At 46.5% G+C, this 21,881-nt stretch overlaps 1 protein-coding gene across 1 annotated transcript in view; it reads right to left on the bottom strand.

The window, feature by feature from the left end:
* Positions 1–21,554, bottom strand: part of LOC105434364 (LIM domain only protein 3) — a 52,875-nt gene extending 31,321 nt beyond the window's left edge. The window contains exon 1 of the mRNA XM_011650074.2: positions 20,844–21,554. The gene's annotated coding sequence lies outside the window, so the exon portion shown is untranslated. The remainder of the gene's footprint in view (positions 1–20,843) is intronic.
* Between the last annotated feature and the right edge of the window lie 327 nt (positions 21,555–21,881).

Below are 21,881 nucleotides of genomic sequence, written 5' to 3'. Positions count from 1 at the left end.
TATCGTTTTATATTACATTGATAAATATATATAAAACTATTACAAGATGCATGTGTGTGTGTTCGTTAAACATCTGCAAGAATGCAAAATATGATAATAATAATAATACTTTAATATAGTCTAGATTATTTTTTTTATATATAGATCCAGAAGAGCTTTCAAGAGATTCGAGTTATTAAGGGTTAACGATAATCGAGCGATGGATCGAGATAATGCGCGGTGAGGAGAAATAAGGAGAAACGAGAAGAGAGAAAGAGCACAAAGGCGTGAGGATTAACGACTTTAATGCGGCACTTCCTGCCTACGTTGGTCATGCCATGGGACCGCGGTCTGGCAACTTGACTCTGAACTTGCTTGGAAACCAGCGAAAACATCTGGAACGTATCTCCCGCGGTACCCTCTTCGTCACCCTGCTTCGCCCCCTGTTTTCTCTCTCACGGTCTGTTTTCGCTTTCTTCATGTGTCTCGCCGTTTATATCGCGCTCTCACACCAATAACGGCGAGTTAAAGTCACGTCGCTCAATGGTAAACAAGAGTAATGAGCAAAAGAAACTCCAAGACGTATGCTAAATATGGACTATACTCGATGTGTCTTACATAATTCGCCTACAATACTAGTATTGTATTAATGTTCTAATATATATTTATATTATATATTTAGGCCAATACAATTATTCTGCAAACAATAATAATCTTTTGCTTCTTTTTCAATTCTAAAGATCATACAATTTATAAAAGGTTAAAAATTATATAAATTTGTGACTTGTGACGCTAAATCTTCCTATTTGTTAAAATTATTTTAACCAAGCTTTTATTCTTTCCGGCTTTTATTCTCTGAATGAGAATTTCTAATTTTATTTGTAATGTGTATTATGTATTATTTGTGAGAATAATGGATCTCAATCAAAATTTTATTGCGGGAAAAATCAATAACAAATGTATAGCGTGCGCTGAATTTCGTAGGCGAAAGAAAGCGCGGTAATTCCAGGCCTCCATTTTCTGCCACGGCCCAATTTTGCAGTCCGGCACGCCTTTCATCCCCGATCTCGGAAGCGCCGACAATCGCTCATTAACAGATTTCTTCGCGGCGCTGTCGTCGGCAACGGCAGCGGGTTAAATCGCATCGTCGCCGCGGATTGCATTCAGGTTGGCCGGTGCACGTCGACACGTCGACGGGGTGCATTTAAATAAAAAGACACGATAGCCCCCGCTCAACGGAGCGATATATCTCGCGCGCGAGCGCGGGGCAAAATCGGGTTGGCTGGCTGGTTCCAGGGAAGCTGGGAGAGCCTGACGGGGGAAGAGGGGGACCGGGAGACGACAGCGGGAGGGAACCGGAGGGGTCAAATGGCGGGCAGAATGCGCGGTGATTGCTGAAGGGCCGCATAATTGCACCCTTTGTGGTGCAATCAACGGCGCAACTTGGACGGCGCCTACGTCTATCGGTCCTCGTCTACCTTCCCTGTCGTTTCCCTCTCTTCTCCCCAAGGTCTCTCTTCACCGTCCTCGTCCCTCGTATTAACGGGGCGTCATCAGCGGCGATCCGATCGTTCCTTAAATATCGCAGCAGTTATCGCTAAATACACTCGCCTAGCTACCGTCGCGGGCAACCTGGATTTTTGGAATTCCGCCCTCGTTCCTGCACGGCCTTCATCGCCGATGAAGATCGCGCATTGGTAAACGATAAGCGACGAGCCGTGAGACGTGAAATATATAAACGATAAAATGAAAGAAATCGTTCATGAAATAATAGACATGCGGAAATCTGTGCGTTCGAATTTTCTTTAACTCGTTTAGAGAATAGTGTAACATATACACATTGTGTAAAATAATAATTTATGTAATAAAAAAAAAATATCTGAATATAAAAGATAAAATAGAGCGAAGGAAAATGTATCGGAAAATATTTTTCGATAATGAGTTACTGGGTAAAATTTTCGTCCTTCCTTTTATTCTTTATTAAATCGACTTAACGCCTTTTCCGGAAATTTGTCAGCAATTGTAGATTAATGGATAAACTTATTTTCCGCTTATCATCATCATTATTCGCAGTTCGCAACTCGCGGTTCACCTCTCGCCAATATGCAACGCGGTCAAAACGAGACGACCATCGTAAAAGGTCGAGAGCGAGATTTTCGTATCGCGAGGACGACCGCAACACGGCACAATAGAAAGTAATGCGTCTCGCTTGGTAAAATTTATACGCTATTCAGGCCGCGCACAAACGTCGGTAAATTCCGTTGAATTAACCATCGCCGCGGTATCGGGGAAGAGCGACTAAGCGGTTCCACGGAACGATTCACGTACTCGATTTCTCTCATCCGCGTTCGCCGTCCGTAATGCCGTCCAATCCTGGTGCCCTGACGAATTTTTATTTTTATCGAGTTCGATTTCACTGCACCTACATCGCGCAAAAAATATCCCGAAAAATTTCTGATAAATTACTTGACGAAATTAACTTCAGAAAGTTTATTATTGGAATTAAAAAGTCGAAAAGTCTCCGCGACGATTATAATAATATATAAGATAATTATCACACGTATAAAAATATCACACAAAAAATTCCTGACGTTTTGAGAGAGACTCGATTATTTCCTTGCTTTTGTCTGAATTTAAAAGGAACCGCATAATCGTCGAAAATGACATCGTTCTTCCGAACGAGACTGCACGCGGGCATTGCCCCACGCGGTTCCCAATTTTAATCGTCGGAATTAATGAGGCGGTAGGATCGGGACACAAAGTGGAACGCGGACAATTAGACGGGAGGGGAAAAAAGACTGGGGTCTCGGTGGGTCTCCGGCGAGACGAAAAACGCTGCGGGAACCGGTCGATCTCGGAACATCCTGCGAGAACGCACATGGCGTTCGCGCGTGTTTATTTCAACGGGATCGCCCATATTAAATTTGAAAACGTTGCACCTGCGTCGTCGGGAGAGCGATGTTTGCAACGAGAGTGCAATCTTGTCTCGCCCCCTAGGATTTTACCTACTTCCACACGTGGTAAAGCGCCCCTGCGTATGGCGCGCATCCGGCGAACGAATTCGCGCGATTGAGGATCACTGGAGCTTGAGGCTGGCGACATGACGATGCCATTACCGCGTCGACCTTCTCCCACACCCTCAGCCCCTCCATTCTTCTCTCTCTCTCTCTTTCTTTCTCTCGCGTACACTCTTCTCTTACTCTTCCACTCTATCCTCCTCTCTTTCTCTCTCCTCTCCTCTATCCTCCCTCTCGCGCCATCGCCGTCCTTCATCGTCTTTCATCTCGTCTGCCCACCGCGGGTCTCGAATTATACACAGACAGCACCACTTAAAATAATACACCCGTTACAAACTGAACATCAACGTTAAAACCTGTCGTTTTCTGTAAGCTGGAATTATGGAAATTCCGTCACGTAGCCGTTAGTAGTGTCCCTCTCCTTCGGCTACCCTCCTTCTCCGTTCTCCTGCCTTCTTCACGATGATGGGAAAGCCCGGACGCGAGACTGAAACGCGCGCTAATTTCGCGTTTTCGACGAAAAGTGACGAGAAACGAGAGACAGAGATGTAATAGTCAGATGGATTGCGGCGTGCGAAATTTTAAAGCGTGTTATTATTGCACGTAACGAGATGGGTTTCCGCTGGAAGTTAACTCGTTTTCGACTTGCAATTTTCAACGTTACGAGTCGGGTGAAATAAAAAAAAGAAATATGATTAGTGACATCATCGATGTAATACGGGCGAACGGAAAAAGGAATAATTAGGATTAGCTGTCTTTCGATGCGAAACACGCCAGGCGTGAGCGAGATACGTAAAATTAGCGTATTTAATCAAAGACGTATTCTTCTTCCGAATTACACCCTGTGCTCTGCTCTCATGGTCTCATGATTCATGGTTAATCGAAAATCTGTATTCAGCCTAAAAAAATACCCATATTTTTGGAAATTGGATGGCTAATAAAAGACTCGCTTAATTAGAATCTTCGTTAAGAAACCACGCGTAAGTCCCCTCTCGCTCTCCACGCCACCCTTCTCTCGTCCCCTCGCCTCATGGTCGACCGAGATCCCCAGGTAAAAACGTAAGAACTATTTTCATTAAACTCGGCGGTGAGTTCGCACTGCAAAAGTCTTTCGCTTTTGTAGACGAGTACCGAGTGGCCGCGTAAAGAGATTAAGCCGGTGGAAACACGAAGGGGGAGGGGGAGAGGAGTGAGAAGGACTACGCGAGAGAGAGGGTATGTTTCGTTATTAATTCGCTCTTATTAATTCCACTCGGCAGATTTGAACGGAACGGACGTCGCACGTCGTCGTCGAATCGATTCTGGCCTTCCCTCCGTCGTCTTCTCCCCCAACCCGCGTTTCTCCTGACGACTTCAATTTGGATCGTTAACGCCGATTTCCGTCAAATTGCCGTACAAAAGAATTTTTCTCCTGAGAAAAGAGGGAACGCGACGCGCGGGTTCTTAAATGACCCGCATGTGCCGGATACCGTCGACGAGTCTGTTCGTTTCTCGGTATGCCGATCTACGAGCTAATTTAAAATTGTAATCCACAAAGAGTGTACGCTTTACACTCGATAATAATTTCCCAGCATTTTTTCACGCTCTCGCACATTATCACGCCAGCGGATTATCGTTTTTCTTTATTCGCATTTTAATATTTCAATCGGAAATCGCGCTTAATAAGATCGCTTTCACGTACAAGCCGACGCCGCTCGCGAGAAAGGGAGAGGGTAGGTAGTCACGCGGAGAGCCGATGGGAAACATTTACGCACGGGATGGAAAAAACGTAAATGCAATTCGCGGCGGGCGGGGAATTGACTCGCGCGGAAAACGGAGCAACAAAGAAAATGCGGCGCGAAGAATCGGTGTCTCTTCGATCGTCGCGCGCGGACGGCACCAGCAGGCGGAACCTTCTTTCAAGTCGGGTGCACCGAAGCGCGCGCTCGATTTTCCGTACGTTACGTACGTACGTAACCGCGGCCGAGTTATTTCAATGAGCCGCATCGTAGGAGTGGAGAACGGCGGCGGACAGACGCGCGGAATGGGGAACCGACGTCGCAGCGCGGCGTGGCGCGGCGCGGCGCGGCGCGGCGCAGTCACTGATTTAACGCGAGACAATTGAATCTAATTACGACCGTCGCGGCCAGCCAGTGATACTCAATCCCGCCCATTCCGCGTCGCGTTTTTCCCCCCCCCCTCCGTATCCTCCGTCTAAATTCTCTATCGAGTCGATATTGCGCGGCCGCGGCGCCGTTAGCGCTGAGCTTCAATATTTTTCCCGCCCGTCAATTTTCTTCTCCCCGTTACGGTAACGATTAAAAGACTCGTAACGGCACATGCTAAGCCGCGAGATTGAAAAAGACTATAAGTCTTTAATGAGATTTAGTATCTGAATTTCCATCGCGGTGATGCAATATTATGAAAAGTGCTAAATTGAATTTGCATTCTTTCTATTAGGAGACGGAACTTTAATAGGACGTGCGCGCGCGAGAGAGGATCCCCTCGACGCGGCTGAAAATCTTATTCGACCCGCATTCGCACGGCTCGACGAGAGCTCTTTGAATAATCCGCTGATCGAGAGATACGATTAAACATACATCTTAAAACATAGCTGCATCATGACGCGCGCGTGATAAGGTGATAAACCGCATAAAAAAGTAGTCGCGAGATGAGACACCAAGAGAGAGAGAGACATCACGCCGATTGTGCTCTATCGATTCTTTGTCCGGCGGAAGAACGGGCATTAATGAACGTTATACGAGGCCCGAGTATCGCATCGCGACCATCGCATTAGCGGCGTTAACGTCGGCATGTAACGCGCGTGTATTGCAATCTGACAGTCTCAGACTGGTGGTCGGCGCACTCCACCGGTTGCTCTTGTCGAGGCGCAGCGCCGCAACGCGCCGAGCCGCGTCGGGCGCCCCTGGCTGTTCATTAGAGGCCGCATTGTCCGCTAACTAAGTACAGACACAGCCCTACCCACAGCCCTCGACCAACCTACTGATCTCCGAGGGCCCTCGTGCCCCTCGCAACCACGCCACGTAGAATCTCTTCTATTCCTGCTATCCGCCGTTCTACGGAGCTGTCTCGCTCGGCTGTTGCTGTCGCTGGTCGCTAAAGCACTCGCAGTCTGGCTAAAGATGGATCTCGCCTGAGCAACGGACACAAATGAACAAACGCGAATGAACAAATCGTTTCGATGAGTGATGTCGCATTAAATTTAAATAATACGTGCCCACGTTAAATATTCGTGATCGTTCACTCTTGTTAATTTGATCCGGAGCTTTAATGTACTAATAAGATTTATTTCTTTATATATTTGTCAATTTGTTACTTAGTGTTACTAAACGTCAAACTTAACGAGATCAATCTTAAATTTATTTTGACAAATTTGTTATTTGTTGTGAACGGGAATGATTTATCGGGTAATAATAGCATAAATTTTCATCAAGAAAGAAGTCATCAAGTTCAAAGTTCATTTCTTTAATTGGAAAAAAAATACATAAAAGTTTCTCATTTGCGTAAAATTCTAAAACACTTTCTAAAACATAAAAAGGCCGCTCTTGGATAAATTAGTCGCTGTGCGAGGCTTAATGTGAGCTGTCAATCCGGCGACAACACGCTCCTTTCAGCCGTGTGTCTCGTATCTAACATTATCGCGCTATTATTATTTTATCTTCTACAGTAGCTTTTATCCTCTTTTTTTTTTTGTCCTCTTTTTGCGCTTCCCGCTTGCCAAGCCGCGTCTGGTGGCTCGCGCTGCTCGACAAACCACTTTCACCCACTCGTCCCCTCCCTCCGTCTTTTCCCATCCGCTTCTCTGCCGACACATCCATCCCCGTATCTCACTCCGCCGCCACTCGATTCAGCCTCGCCGCGACGCCACGCCACGTTCGATTTCCACGAGGACGGCGACGCTGTAGCGTCGCGCAAAGTGCCGGTCGAAGAGTCTCCCTTGCTACTTCGCCCGGCAGGATCGGTTTTTCTGCACTCAACGATAGTGGAAGTTTACTGTCGCCCGTGATACGTCGACTCGACGTATACATTTTAGCCACCGCCGGCGCGGAGCTTCCATCGAGCGGAATGCATTCCGCTCGATGGAAACAATCAATTGGATTAGAAGCGCTCGTCGCGAAACCGGTTCACTCGGTCCATTAGGGATTAGAATTTCAATATTCATATACGGCAGCGTTATATAGCGGATGCGAGAAATTAACGATAAAAAAATTTAAAGGTATCATCGGAAATGATAAATTGTTCGCGTTTATTTTGCAAACCTTAGCTGCCTAAATACGGAAGGACGAATTAAGTCGAAAAGGAAAGGGAGGCAAATTTACTTATCAAACTCTCTCCCTCTCTCGCTGGATGCGTCTTAACGAACTAATAAAAGCGTCATGATTGGCAAGCAATTTATGAAAACGCGAATGCTAACGACGATAGTTAACGCCGACTGCCTTCCAACTTGCGATACCTTAAAAGCGTGTGCGTCGATATACACGCGCGTCCGGCTTGCCAGACCTGATTGGCTAGAAGAGGCGGAAGCCTTCCAACGCACGAACACACGACGCGACACGACAGGCCGACGAGAAGGGAGAAACACGTAGTCGAGCTAATCGCATTAGGGACAGAGCGACCATAAATATAAATACTCGGGGCAACCTGGCTCGACCGAATGTTAATTCCGACCCGTTCTCGTTACCAGCTAATAAATGTGCATTACAATCACCCAGATATGGAAATCCGAGCTACGCCTATCCAAGCACCTTACCAGGCCGACGCAGCCCCCGTCGTGAGTTGACTCGACGCGTCGCCCCTTCTCGCCACCGTTTCCCTTATCCCCGTTCCCCCTGCCCAACCCTCTGATGGTGAGCGCGATGGACGTCCGATTCAACGACCGGATGGACAGGCAAGCTCGTTACCCTTCGGCCAACCGACGGCAGTCAACGGGACTGTATTACCAAGTCCGTATATCCCGCTATGTAAATACGGACCAACGAAAAGCGATCTTTGAGATCCGGAATCGAGACCGGGAGCACTAACCCCGACACTATTATAGTCGCTTGTGTAATGACCGACCGTCGAATCGAATCCCTATAGTGCACATCTAGCGACATAATCGATGCTTCATTACAGAATAACCAGCCCATTCACGGGCTGCGACATTGTGCTTTTATGATAGAAACACTTTCAGAATGTATCTTTTATTTTTCATAATGGCAAGTAGTTTTTTCGATTCTTCTACATCTCACGAACTTGTAGTTTGATAAATTCTATTCCAAAAAACTGAGATATTATTGGGAGTTAATTAACAAGTACCAACGCAACTGTTATTTGTCGTATCGAAAAAGTCATAATTGCGCAATGATCGGCAATGATTTTCCATCCAACTTCTCTTGCATCCTGAACATTTTTCCGAGTGCAGCTAAAAAATTAACAGGCGTAATGGAGTTGAACCGGTAATTAACTACGTTAATCTTTTAGCCGCGCTCAGAAAAACTGGCACGATACGATAGAAAAAAAAAAAAAATCGAACGAAAATTGATTCATTGCGTTGATCACCGTACGTAAACTTTTTAACATGATAAATACTGATTGAATAATATCCGTTAATTAACGTATCTGCTAACGTCTGCAGAGCCACCCTGGCGGGCAATGGCCGCATGAATACTCCAGAAGCATAAAGGATATACGCGCAAATGTTATCTCTTTGAGTCACAACGGCGGTCAATTACCGTCCTCACATCGTACTCATTACGCTAAAAAGTTCATTAACGAGTGTAATGAACTTAATCGCTAATCGCCGAGCTATCTCCGCCGGCGAAGGGACACGAGCGTCACGTTACGAAGCGCACGCACGGACAGGGATCTGTGCGTGTGTGTGTGTGTGTGTGTGTACGTGTGAGCGTGTTATCTTTTTGAGACGCTCGCAAACGCCGCTGCGTTGCAGCTGCTTATCACAGACTCGCATGAGACATGGTCCGGATACGCATGTGGCAAGACAGGTTTCCCTACTTAACGTACCCGCATAAACGACCGTCCCTAAAATGCCTATCCAGCTATAATGCGCGCTCGACACGCACGCACGGATTCGATAAGCGCTGTGAGAATATCTCGCGCTGCACCAGAACGCTTCGCCTCTCCAAATGAAAATGGAAGACCCTCGAGAAGTATCTAATTGATTTACAGCATCCGAGCTAACGTCTTTCCGTTATTGCGATAGAAAAATTCGTGTAAGCGGCGCGCGCCTGTTCGTTACGAAAACGTTTAATACGAAAAACTAATTTTCAGAGGCCGCGGACATAAGATTATGTAGGTTTGAGCGTTCTCAATAGAATGCTCGCTATCCATGATCCATCGTCGTCGTGACAGTTTCGCTACAAGCACGCAAAGCAAAAAAACGCGTAAGCGGCCGTGAAGTCTCGACTTTTCCCGCGCTATTTGATCGATGCTATTTTCCACGTCGCTCGCGCGTGTTGGGGCCGCGTGTACGTGCGCGTGCGTGTGCACGCATACGTACACGCCGTGCGCACGTGTAGGAAGAGAGCGAGAGCGAGCGAGCGAGCGATCGTCTCGCGATCTCGACTCGCTCCAATATCCGAGTTTTTTGACAGCAATTTCGGTCACGTCCGATAATATATCTGGATCATTAATATAAAGCTCGGCCCACATCCCGCGCATCCCCGTCGCGGGGAAATTGCTTTTCAATCCCCTATACCGACCGTCCCCCTTCTTGTCCGCCTCTCGTCTCCGCTCCCCTCCCCTCCCCTCCCCTCCCTTCCCTCGCGTAGCGGCCGCGTATCCCACCCCCACGGCCATCCGCCATCTCCGTCTGTCCTTCGCGTGTCCCTCTCGCTCCATTTCACCCTCCGGCTCTCCTATACGCGCGCGTATCACCCGGTAGATTCCTCTCGTCGATGTCATTGCTGCTATGGCGTTCTCAAAAGTCGGATTTAATTTGCGGATTGCGAAATCCAATGGTGCAGGATTCGCGCACGGAGTTCACTAAATTTTTCAATTTTTTTTTTTTTTTCTTTCACTCGCGTTGTGCTTGAAAGCGAGGCTGCGATACGCTTACGACATTTTGTTAAAAAAATAGTTAATTATCGTTTTGATTTATCAGAACGTGATGATATCGCCTCGCTATGGCTGCTTTTAAATAAGCGCGACAATCCCGCTTCATCTCGTCTGTCCGGCACTCTCGCACGCTTTTAAGTTCACCCCGTATTTTCGTAGCTCAAAGGGTTGCTCGCCCGCATTAGCTCCGGGAAACAGCAGCCATCAGTGTACACCGTCCCTAATACGCGGCTGCGTACGCAAACACGCGCAACTCGCGAAAGTCCACAGAGTACGCGCGCGTCCCCAGTGGATGCGGGATTACGGATAGGAGTTGAAGTACGTCCACGTGCGAAAACGAGTTCGAGTTCGAGAGAGAGAGAGAGAGAGAGAGAGAGAGAGAGAGAAAGAGAGAGGAGAAAAGAGAGGCAGAGAGAGATAGAGAGGAAAAGAGTATCACCGAAATATTGATACTTCAAACTGGATAACGAGCACTTTCGACATCGACATTTTTGCGCCCGGGTATTAGTTTCGGTTATCGATATTTTTGAGCGTCCCTGTATCGCGAAACAAGGGTGAACGTCGATGTGCGGTAATACGTACGCGCTACCCGGTAGACCGCTGCTGCCCGGAGCCTGCACGGAACACCCTCCATAAAGACGATCCCCTCGATCAGATAAAAAATATATTATAGCCAGCACGATCCAGGGGCTCGATACTTCGACGAAACTCTCTCTCTCTCTCTCTCTCTCTCTCTCTCTCTCTCTCTCTCTCTCTCTCTCTCTCTCTCTCCCCTCTTCTCTCCTCTCCTCGGGAAACGGACAGCGCATCCACCCCCGTTTCGCGATCCCCCGACGCCCCTTCTCCTCTTTCCCCTAGCTGGAAATCGCTATCGAACGATTCGACCTCGGATGCAGATCGCTGCACCACTGAGTCGAGTCTCGGGGATGACATCCGACGAAATTAGATTCCGCGGCGAGGGTGGAAACGCGCGCGCTCCCGATACGCGGCCACTTTTACTGTCTTCCCTCGTGGTTTCCCGCTGGTTACTCCGATTGTTATCCAAGCACGAGAGGGTGAAGACAGCGCGAAGAATATAGTTGCCAACATGGTTCTCTCTTCATCGTCGAGTATATCGGAAGACAACGATTTCGCACCAACAGGATTGATCGAGGAAACCGCAACGCCTGCATGTCGAGTGACAGCGAGTCGATTTTACAATCGAGCAAATAAAAGAGTCATTAAAATTTAAAGTCATCAAACTTTTACGATCCTAGAAAGAAAACGAAGAAAAATATGAGACTTTTATATATAATAAAAGATAAGTAAAATCGAAAAATTCTTTCAGAGACTTTAAGACTAATTTTAAAACTCATATTTAAAATATTTAGATCTTTAGCAGACCATTTTTCATCTGTAGATCCTTTGACCAATATGAAATCGACTTTTCCTCAGCATAAAGTCAAGCAAAGTCATTTGTCGTAAGTTTCCAATTTTCAACATTAAATAACTTTGTAACTAATTCTTAAATTACAAATTTGTTAAAGTAGTTTACTTGGAATTAAATGAGGAATAAGGTTTTACTACCTTTTTGCACCTTTGAAACTTAGTTTCCCGGAAAGCCCGCTTCATTTTCAATCGCTTATATAACTTAGAAACTATGGCTCCCTTGACATTGTTGTTAAGGAAAAATCTATTTCGAATTGATCGAAGAATTCACAAAGACAATCCGTGGTCCGCTGATTGCGGAACGTTCTATATAAGTTACAATGAATCGTGTTGGAAAATATCACACTTCTATTATCATTACACTAAATAAATTTGGTATTTAGTATTTTTTCTTGTTGGCGAAAGTTTAAGCAATTAGAGCAAAAATTGTTTCAAAAAACCGACGAGATTTCTTCCTTCATTTTTTTTTCCCTTTTTTTTTTTGTTCACGCCGGCCATTTGCGGGTGGCACGTATTATCACGATCGTGCTCTTTTCGAGCAACCAATATCGCTCTACAGCTGCACGCGCGCATATCTATCGCGACCGACAAAGCTCAATGGGCAACGAAGAATCATCGGAAAAGCTAATACAGCAGCGTGGAGCAGGAAGGGGTTCGGAGGGAGGGAGAGGTGCGGAACGGAATGGAGTACCGCGAGATGGAGGCGGGGGGAGGGGGAGGGTGGCGTCGGGATTGGAGTGAGGCCGCTACCACGAGCAGTCAGACCGAGGGGAAAGCGTTTAATTCATTACGGAGATTAAAAAAGTAAATTGCCTCGTCTCCGCGCGCGAAAGAACAGCGAGATAATCGCGCGGCCGAACGGACACATTCGGCCACGAAAATATTTAATTAAATTCATGACCGCAAGATACGGTTGTTTCGGGCTCGGGCTCGGGCTCGTCGGAGCGTGTGTCCGAGAGACGAAAATAATTATCTGAATCTTTCCGAACGGACGGTCACGTCTCTTTTTCACGGAAGGAACGGGGCTCTTGGGCGACGCGAGGCCGGCGATGAACGGCGACAGATCATTTCTCGGTGTTACGGAGAAGAGCGATGGGGGAGGGGGGAGAAACCGGTAATTGCGTCCAGATCATAAGAAAACCCATCTAATTAACACATTGGCCACGGTGCATATCGGCAACGTCAATATCTTTTTTCTTCGTGCCGCGCATGATTGGCCGATACACCGGTAATTTTATTTTATGCCGTGCAATCCGCTTTCAGCGGATATCAAAGCGATTCTCGTGTAACGAATGAAGAAGACTAGTTTGAAAAATGACAATCGACTGCGTATGACAAATTTTTAATTTGCGAGCGAAATAAAAAGACAACCGCCGCGGATTAAAGTACAACAGTGTTACTTTACCCTACCAAGACGGTCTCGCGCGCAAGATTCGATCGTAAAAACTTGAAATTATCGGAGGCAAAATTTTCTCAAACGTATGCGGGGCAAAATCTTTCCCGAGGGATAAGAATAGAGAGAGAACGAAAGAAGCGGAAGGAATAAAGATTTTTGCATAAAGGTATCCAAAAGGTAGAAGGGAAAGTGTATAAAGGCAGCGCGCATAATTTATGTGTCGCAATACGAGGATCCTCTCCAACTCGTTTCATCCATGATTGCCCCAAATGGAATAGCGTATAAATATCTTCCCGTATAAGAGTGGATTTCTGACCTATAAGCATGGCGCAATAATAGCAGCGGAGCGGAACTAAAAACGGCCGGACCGCGTCGTATCGTCTGGCCCACCGACAAGAAGTCGCCTCGATTTATGGGGCCCGTGCATTAGACTTGAAAGACGCGGTTTTTAGCTCGCCAGCATCATAGAGGCTCCGAAAGAAATTGCGGTTACGACTTGCGGTTATGATTTATTAACACTTTAACAGTCGCGCGCGATGTTGACAACGCTCCAAATACATTGCCGTGCATATTTCGAAAGATGATCGAGCGCCAAACATCTTGTTTACATTTCATCATAATTTTAATGGACCGAATTAAAAAAAATTTAATTAAAAATCACAATTTTTATTTTACGATGGGCTTACTTTAACACTTAATTCTCATCCATTTTCTATCTGAAAAATTTTGGAACGTTCTTGCACATAAAATTTTTCAATGTACAAAAAAAAAATATTTTGATACGTTTGATACATTTATTTTTGAAGATGAAGATTTCTTCATGAGTACAAAGTATTCCTAAACGTGATATCTGATATGTTGTCTTTAAAATTACATGTGTGATTAAAATCATTAAATACAGAACTGGCTGGCAGATCCCTTCTTTTAATGTATCGGATCATGGCAGTACGCGACGAGTTGTTTCGTTTTCGATAACACGCGCGCTGACTCGCCAGACAATACGTTATTACGATCCAGCTTTATAACCTACCTCTTATATCCGTCCCCTCGCACAACGCAATCTCATTATCGGGGATGCACTCTCCGTATTAATACCGAGAACGAATTAACTTTCGGTACGTGACGGCACCAAATATCATTAACTTTATATCACCTCGCGCGAGCGAAATAATACAGGACTTCCGCCGTGGTAACTATGACGCATTTCTGTCGGGTGAGACGTGCTAATCAACTGATGAGTTTAAAGTCGATTATTGAATTCCAACTGACGTCGGTTGTCGTCATTGGAAGTTTGAGACAATCGCGCGCGCGAACGCTTAGGATTAAAAAAAAAAAAAAGCAACGATTTAAATGAACATATCATATATCGCTGCGCGCATAAATTTTCGAGATGTTTTTCGTTTAAATCATTGTGAGGCAACAGGATATAAAAACGGGCATTTGCTTCTACGTTCATTTCCCATGGGACGCGAAAATTAAGCGCATTTTTACGAAATACCACGTTCTGGATTTTCGATATTCTAGTGTTCCGTAAATTTTTCCGTATATGGAATCCAGCTATTACGACAGAGTGTAGCGAATAAGGGGACGCGACTGGGTCGCAGGGCGCGAGGGGGGGGGGGAGAGGGTGGTTGGGAAAACGACGCGGGGTAGCTCGCTCGATTTCGAATAAAGTTAATTGGAAAACATTGTACTACGGGACGGGACGGGACACGGAATTGTGACGAAGGAGCGGTGGAGGGATGACAGGCGGGGGCGGGAGGAGGGCGACGGGGGCGACGGATCGACGAGAGGGAGAGGTGAGAGGTTGGTGAGTTAGCGAAAATTAATATTCCATATCGGGCCATCGCATCCGACAACGTCGACGATCGACCTGAACTCGCGCGACAAAAAGCGAGTTTTTCCAACGACGGTGAAAAACCGATGACGAGACTTGCGTAATGTTATATTCGTGCGCGCGTACATACGGCCCGACGTAACACCGACTAATTATCGCGGTCGCATTAATTGTTACGTAAATTAATAAAGTTATTAATGTCGGTCGCGAGCGCGAGCGCGCGCGTCAATCTCACGAAGATCGTTCGCGTTACGAGCGTAACAACTCGTCGCGCGAATTCCTAATTATTGAGTTATCCGGAATACGCGCGGCTCGATAATTACGCAATATTCGATAGCTAATCGATCTTCGTGAATATTTCAGGAGACTTATCCGATTACGATGTTTGCCGGATAAATACATTTTTATATATATATATATATATATATATATATATATGCGACAAATTTAGAATGGCGTGAGAGATGTCGTAATAAGGATATCGTATAACTGATAAAAGATAAAAATCATATCTATCTACTCATCATATCTACTCTTTTTTTTTTCCAATACAATTAACGTAGGGAAAAATGCAGCTTTATTAACTACGTTGAATAAAGTCAAAAGTCATATTCCTGATGTCCAAAAAATTGACAATTTTGAACGTTGCTTTTCTATCTGTCAAATAATATTTTCCGACAGAGACATTCCTAACGGATAAAGTCTGAATACAAGTTTCCTTGCGGGGAGTGCTTTCATATCGATGACCAGTTATGTACTTCCAATAAAGATTGTGCAGTTAGCCGACGACGCCGAGTAATCGATATCTACAAAGCAGAACTGTGGACACTATTTACAGTCGTGTCAAACGAAAAAGAGATATCCACTGGCGCGGTAAATTGTTTTGCGACTAATTTAAGTTCAATCGGATATAGTGCAGTAACTTCGCGTGTAACACGTCACTAAAAAAGAGAGAGACAGAGAGAGAGAGAGAGAGAGAGAGAGAGAGAGAGAAAGAGGAAAAAAAAAGACGAAGCGCTAATAGACAATCGAACTGTCCGGATTGGGGCCATCCTGGGAACATTTTTATTAGCGATGCCTTCGATCCCGTGACGTTGAACCGCGGCGTAGCTCTCCGCGGGATATCAAATTTCGTAACAACCCGGCCAGAGCGGGAGTCGAGTTATTTCAGGTGGGCGAAAAACGCTCAAAAACACACACGTGTCATCATGTAGTGTTATTTTTGCCCGATCGTAACCGTAATTGGATTTGGTGCACAAATTGGTAGCGGACCAAATCTCTCAAATTCCAGGAAAATCGTAGCGGACCATCGGTGACCGAGATGTTTCATTTATGGAGAAAGCTCGTCGACGACTCGTCGCTCGAATCTCGATTTGAATAGTAATCGGTGCGTTTCAAAAACAGATCTCCCTCCCTCTCTTTCTCTCTCTCTCTCTCTCGCGCGCGCGCGCGCGTGAAAACTCGTCGTAGATTACAACAAAATTATACGAAGGTAATTAAAAGAGGTAACGGGAGAAGGGCGGGAGAAAGAGAGAGAGAGAGAGAGAGAGAGAGAGAGAGAGAGAGAGAGAGAGAGAGAGAGAGAGAGAGAGAAGTTCGCGTCCGCGGTCGTATCTCGCGTTTTCGATCGACGCCTGCGAGCGGAGAGGGAAAGAGGAAGCTGGGAAGTCAGCCGAAAGAAACGGTACTCCGAGGATCATCGCGGATGAACGTTCCATCCCATAAGCTTGTCCTCCATCGGAACGTATAGTGTCTCGTGGCTTGGTGCACGGACCCGCGCACCGCTGCCGCATCGTATGTCGCGCCTCTCTACCCCTCCCTCCGGGCTCCGGATACGTGCAGCACGAAGATGCGCCGCGGGATCACCGACTGACAGCTTCCTAATGGAACCCGTAAATACCGCACGGGGGCACGTTATGTTTTCCAAATGAAATCCCGAAAATTTACTTCGGAAACTCAGCTTTACTTCGCCACCGCCGCCGTCGCCACCACTGTCGCCGTCGTCGTCGTTTATCCCCGAGACGAGATATTTCGTCCCTCTGATAATAACGTTAAATCGTATACGATGATTGTTATTGGCCGTTCCGATTATATTGAAACATCAATCGAGAACGTTCGCAACAATGACGTTGCGTCGCTGTGCGATTGACGGGAATAATAATCCGATCTAAAGCAACGAAAAATCATCTATAAACGGGAGCAGATAATTAGGCGAGCTCCGTATTGATTGATTCAATTTCCAACTCGATGGAACGTCCACTTTAATTACACGAACGAACAATACGTCGGCGATTAATATTCATATTGCGATATTGTAATATCGCGATACGTAATACCGTAATACGCTAATATCCCGGATGTAATAATAGTCCGCTTAGCGTTATTTATGCGCGATTAATTACTGCGGTATAAACGCGAAAAAGGAGACTGCCGTGCGTTGTCGAAGATTCGATAGGAATCGCGAACGACAACGACGTTGCATAAATCTGTACACCGGTATTTCGTTCAGGAGACCAAAGTGCGAGACTTCTCGCTTCTCGCGAGATATTTTACGCAGACGTATTTAGTTACGTTATTACCGCTCGCGTATACGTACGCGACGATCGCCGGCGACCGGAGATGCGGGCGCGTATATGTAATCGATATCGAAGCCAGATAAAAATGATATTACGGTCGCCGCGATTATGATACCCGCATCGGGCGCCCAGATCGAATCGGTCGGTCGCGGCGCGATCGTCCGCGCGCTCCGCGACTGCGACTCCCAGCCAGATATAGGATGCAGATTGCAAATACGATTAAGCGTTATTGCGTTTTCTACTTTTCTCGGAATTACATTCTTTCAAATTTTATTACCCGCCGATATCGATTGGCCGTGGCACACCGCCGCGTCTCTTGGCATGCGCACACCCGCACGCGAGTTAACACGTATATACGAGCCGGCCAGCGACCGACCGACCGACCGACCGACCGACCGACCGAATGAACGACGTTACAATCGCCGCGCGCCAAAGCGTATCATGTTAATTTGCAAAAATTGACGCTTTGTGAAAGAGCTCGAGAAATCAAACGGCGGACCGAGAAGCCGGTGGATTAAAACGATTTTAATCGCCCGTCAAAACGAATCTCCGAATGAATCCGTGACTGAAAAATCATATTTAGAACGATCACGTTACAAAACATTCTTTTTTTGTTTTATTCTTTCTTTTTTTTCTTTTTTCTTTTTCTTTTCTTTTTTCTTTTTTTTTTTTTTTTTTTTGAAAAGCGCAATTAATGTTTCGTTCGAAAAAGGATTTTCGAGTCGAGGTTGTTTCCCTCGTCCATCCCCTCCGTTTTGTTTCGCGACCAATGGTACAGGCGATAGGAGCGCTTGTAGATTCGCGCCCGTTCGTGCCAGAGCAAAGTGGCTATTTTCCGGCCAGTGCTCACCGATTAAGAATCCGATCCCGGCCAAGGAGCAAGGGATAATCCAAACTCGAGAATCACGAATGAGCTTTCTCCCCGAGTTTAAGCATTAGGCGATACAAAAAATAAACTAACGGTGATGGGAAGCATTTTGATGCTCGTGCATCTGGATTCCATTTTCGATTGTCACTCGTCTGCGACATAAAAACCTACGTTCGTGAAGATAACGAGACGAATCCATCATCTTCTCTATACATATAATTTCCGTAAAATATTTTCTTTGCGAAATCTTATCCTTATCAATCAAGTCAACAGGCAAAATCGAATTATATTATAAAAAAAGGAGAAAAAAGTACAAGGGTAAAGACGAAGTCGAGGGACGGTGAAACGAGTGAACTAGCGAACGGTCGACGGGGGGGAAAGGGGGATGGCGGCCGTGAAGTAAATAGGAGTCGTGGTCGTTCTGCCGTAAAATTGTATGTGAAATTGTGCGATGTGTCTTGCGAATTGAATCGCCGGAAACGACATTGATTTTATTGCTTGTTTCCAGCGCTGTATACTTCATCCTACCCTCTTCTCCATCTTCCAACCGCCGCCCCCCTCGTCCTACTCAGAACCGCGACACGTTTTCCGCTGCCATCTCGGCAACCCTTACTTCGTTGCGTTCGCGCGAGAGATACCGATATATCGTTCAACGTAAATCGCTTTGGTATAAAAACGATTTTATTCGAAAAAGGAAATCTCGGAATTATTTGATCTTGATTCTAAACTTGAAAATCATCCTTGCAATTTTCGCGTATCGTAATACAGACATCGCTAAAAAAAAAAAAGGCAAACGTGTCATTGAGAAAGATTACCGAAGGAAAGATATCGCATAGAAACCATTCATCGCTAATTTTTCTATCTGCAAAAAGAAACCTGCTATTCGCTCAGAAGCGAATGCGCGGGCCATAATTTTCCTTCAATGATTTACCACGGGCTAATTGCAGAATGCAGCGAGCGGTAATATCGCTTTGCAGGGTTACGTCCGGGGGAGGGTAGCTATACTTTAGTTTGCAATTTAAACTTTACTTCCTCCGGAATTGATTAGCTTTTAGTAATTAAGCAAGCAACGCCTTGGACCCCCGCCCTCCCTTCCGCCCGTTCCCTGCGCTGCGTTCTCCCCTCGCTCCATCCCATCTTTCTCACTCCCTCTCTCTCCCTCTCTCTCTCTCTCTCTCTTTCTCCTCTTCCTCCTCCACTACCTCCATCTCATACCCTTCACCCTTCCCGTAGCTATTTCCCTTTTCTCGTTCGAGTTCGGTCATACTATTCCATTTCGGCGAACGCGCCTGCGCCGATTCACACGCGTGTGTACATATATATACTCGCACACACACACGCGCCCGTTGATTCTTCCGTCCTGCACGTCCCCCCGCAACCCGCTCGAGCCTCCCTCTCGACGTACCCTCTCTTCGTAAGTGCCTTGTTTCGCCACTGATTCCTCATCCGGTCGGCTGTGCGCCCGTTTTCGATCTTATTGAGAGCTATCGAGAATCGCCTCGTGATTAGTCCTACGTTTCATTTATTTCTATTTGCCTTATTCGTTCATAATGATAGTAAAACAATCGCATAGTCTATATTAATGGTAATTATTTTGGTAAAAATTGTGTATCAGATTCACCTTTAAATTTTAAATCCACATTTAAATTCTACACTTTACTTTATATATATATATATATATATTTTAATTCCTATTATTTTTTAGAAAATAGCTTTCCACAAGACAGTTATCAGCTTTCAAAAATATAGTTTTGATACGGATAGAATGATATGTAGACAGGAAATGAACTACAGATCTTGTCTTAAAAACGATTGTCACGAGGGACAGCTCGTCTGATAAGTGCACCAGTGCGCATGGCTTTATGCTGAGAACCACTGGCAACGCGATTTGAATTTCAATTTGTCGCCAAAAATTTCACGAGTACGCAGCAGACTTTCATCAGGATGTAGAAGCGTTTCGATATAATTTTCATGACGGGCAACACAGGAAGCTCGCTATCGATCGAACGTCGAAAGTGTAATTCGATACAACACGCATCTTGCTGCGCGCGTAGATTAATGCAAATTGTACGGAGTGTCTCGATTTTCGGTACCACGTAGCGGAAATCAACGGATTACACTCTGTCCAATCGTCGTGACGTAATGATCGCGAATCGATAATTCGATCATTACGTCGGGGAGCATCGCGCTAACAAATCATATCTCTTAGGGATAATTGAGGTGTTAAATGTTTATTGAAAACGCGCGATCCGGGGATTGGATCACGACACCTTTAAAGCTCGCGCGCGATCGTCGCGTTTTCAAATCAAAGTAGCTTTTATGCTAATGCAAAACGAAAGCGAAAGAACATCTTGGAAAAAAAAGATTCGCCTTTTCGCGAGTCCGATAGCGTTTTAACAAGAATCGCTCTTTCGCATCTGTTGGAGCTGTAATTCATCGCGATTCTTTCATTCCGCTAGAATAAATATTATCATTAAGAGATTTTATCACTCGTGATCGTTTATCGCTCTCATTGTACTCGCCGCTATCGTTGTTCTTTTCGCGAATTCACATCCCGTTCTTCACTTCTTCCGCTTATCGTCATCGTATCAATTACGAGACCCGATCTGGTAAAATGCAGACCTCTCTCTCTCTCTCTCTCTCTCTCTCTCTCCAACGAGACACACGTTTTATCAATGTTACTTACCAATGGGAGGGCGAGAAAGCCACCGGCCGATGATCCGCGCCGAGCAACCTTTGCGAAGAATAGTTCACTCGGAGCGATGCGAGATCGCAGTCCGTGGCACTCATGGAGCACTCACCGAGCACTCATGGGCCCCCGCGTTCGACGTCTTGCCCGTCGTCCTCGTCGCTGCGTGCTCGTCGTAACGGAGACGATGTGCGCGCGAAAGAGAGAAAGAGACGGGACGAGACTCGCAAATAAAAAAAGGAGGTATACAGTAACGTTTCACACAGGAACAAGATTCCCGATATCCAGAATCTCACAACTCGGTGGGCTCGATGTGTGTGATCACGAACGATCGATCCGTTGCACGCGTGCCGCCAGAGTCTCGGGACGTGCCGCTTCGTCCGCGCGCGCGAACACTTCTCTCCACGGGGATGCCTCGATTAGCGCGCGCACGCGCGCGCGTGCACCCTCGATCGCCGATCGCGGGGTCGGTCTCTTCCCCCGTGTCGTTCGCCGCTGCGTCAAGTCGTGCACTGAGAGACGTACCCCCCGCCGCGGCCGTTCGGCGTAGCTGCGCGCAACCGCGCTGGCTGCCTCACTCGCACGTTCGTCCGTCCGCTCTCGTTCCTTCCTTCGTTCGTTCGTTTGCTCGTTCGTTCGTTCGTTCGTTCGTCCGTCCGTCCGTCCGTCCGTCCGTCCGTCCGTCCGTCCGTCCGCACGTCCATGCGCGACGGCACTCAGACGCGAAGTGACGAGGAGGCGCGCACCGCAACGCGAAACTCGCCGGGAGCGCCCCAAGCGGAGCGATCTCGCGCGCGCGCGCGCCTTCTCTCGTGTTTATCTATCTCTCTCTTTCTTTTTCTCTCTCGCCCTCTCTTTCGCTCTCCCGTGCCATCACTATACGCAGGATATACAGGATATACAGCGGTTGCTGTGTGCCTTCCCCTTGCGTCATAGCGGAGATCACGTCACGCGGTGGGGCGGGCGCGGGGCCCGTTCACGCGTAGCGGAATCCGATCCTGCCGTTCCCTGGGCCCGTCCCTCTCTTCCTCCCAC

This window comes from Pogonomyrmex barbatus, unplaced genomic scaffold (assembly GCF_055798465.1).
Source record: "Pogonomyrmex barbatus isolate J1 unplaced genomic scaffold, ASM5579846v1 scaffold1, whole genome shotgun sequence".
NCBI classification, from domain to species: domain Eukaryota; kingdom Metazoa; phylum Arthropoda; class Insecta; order Hymenoptera; family Formicidae; genus Pogonomyrmex; species Pogonomyrmex barbatus.
The sequence above is the reverse complement of the archived record's forward strand: the minus strand, read 5'-3'. Positions and strand labels throughout refer to the sequence as shown.